We start from the raw sequence: 1,381 nt of genomic DNA, 5'->3' as shown, positions 1-1,381 counted from the left end.
TGTTTCCTAGTCTTCAAAAGTATTGAAATTTTAATTCATATTATTTCTTTTGGTCTCCGGATGTTTGTTTGCAATGACTAAATGCTTATTTGGGCTATGACATATGATGTAATTTCAATGCCCACACATTTTCCTGTTGAATATAAAAACAGTCTCAAGAGCTACCCACTTTAGAAGGTAAACCCTATGCCTGTCTTGTTGAATGTGTCATCTGTCCCTACACATATGGACCCAAATGAAGCCTGATCTGGCTTTCATGCTGTAGTCTCTTGTCAGTTACTCTTTACAAAACCGTTTAACAGAATTAGTAGAGACAGTAAAATAGTTTTTAGTTGTTACATTAACAGAAACCATAAGTTTTATGGTTTTTAATTTTTTTTTATTTAGAGACTGGTTCTCTCATTGTCACTCAGGCTGGTGTGCAATCACAGCTGAGGTGCAGTCACAGGTCACTATAGCCTTGAACACCTGAGCTCAAGGAATCATTCCGTGTCAACCTCCTGAGTAGGTGGGATTAAAGGTGCCTGCCACCAAGTCCTGCTAATTTTTAATTTTCTTTTTGGAGAGAGACTTTTTGTAGAGACTGAGTCTTCCTTGGTTTCCCAGATTGGTCTCCAACTCTGGCCTTCAATGAACTCCCACCTTGCCATTCCAATGTGCTGGGATTACAGGGGTGAGTGACCCTATTGGGCCGATTTTCTTTTTCTTTGTTGTTGAGATGGAGCCTCACTCTGTTGCCCAGGCTGGAGTGCAGTGGCACAATCTCGGCTTACTGCAACCTCTGCCTCCCGGGTTTAAGCAGTTCTCTGCCTCAGTCTCCCGAGTAGCTGGGATTACAGGTGTATGCCACCATCCGCAGCTAATTTTTGTATTTTTAGTAGAGACGGGGTTTCACCATCTTGGTCCGGCTGGTCTTGAACTCCTGACCTTGTGATCCACCCATCTCAGCCTCCCAAAATGCTGGGATTACAGGTGTGAGCCACCACGCCCGGCTATTTTTATTTTTCATTTATTTTTTTGTTCAGCCTTGCAGAGACTCAAAAAATTGTCAATGCCAACTATATTTCTAGTCGTCATGGTGAAGTATTAGGAAAGGTTTTCAATTAGCAATACTCTCATCCTGGATAAACCTCATTGACTACGATCATGCCACTGTGCAAAGCTTGGGTATTTCATTTTAAAAGTAATAAAAGAGAAGTGTGACACTGGTTTCTGCTTTGAAAAACTCAGAGTTGCTGGTCGCGGTGGCTAATGTCTGTAATCCCAGCACTCTTGGAGGCTGAGGTGGGCAGATCATGTGAGGTCGGGAGTTCAAGACCAGCCCGACCAACATGGTGAAACCCCGTCTTTAAAAAAAAAAGAAGAAAGAAAAGAAAAACTC

The 1,381-nt window shown here is 42.3% G+C and overlaps 1 non-coding gene across 1 annotated transcript; it reads right to left on the bottom strand.

The window, feature by feature from the left end:
- Positions 1-1,025: 1,025 nt before the first annotated feature.
- Positions 1,026-1,164, bottom strand: LOC120363364 (U4 spliceosomal RNA). Its single transcript, XR_005578926.1, has one exon. It is a non-coding gene; the product is annotated as a U4 spliceosomal RNA (small nuclear RNA).
- Positions 1,165-1,381: the final 217 nt, after the last annotated feature.

Source organism: Saimiri boliviensis, chromosome 4 (assembly GCF_048565385.1).
Source record: "Saimiri boliviensis isolate mSaiBol1 chromosome 4, mSaiBol1.pri, whole genome shotgun sequence".
Classification (NCBI taxonomy): Eukaryota; Metazoa; Chordata; class Mammalia; order Primates; family Cebidae; genus Saimiri; species Saimiri boliviensis.
The sequence above is the reverse complement of the archived record's forward strand: the minus strand, read 5'-3'. Positions and strand labels throughout refer to the sequence as shown.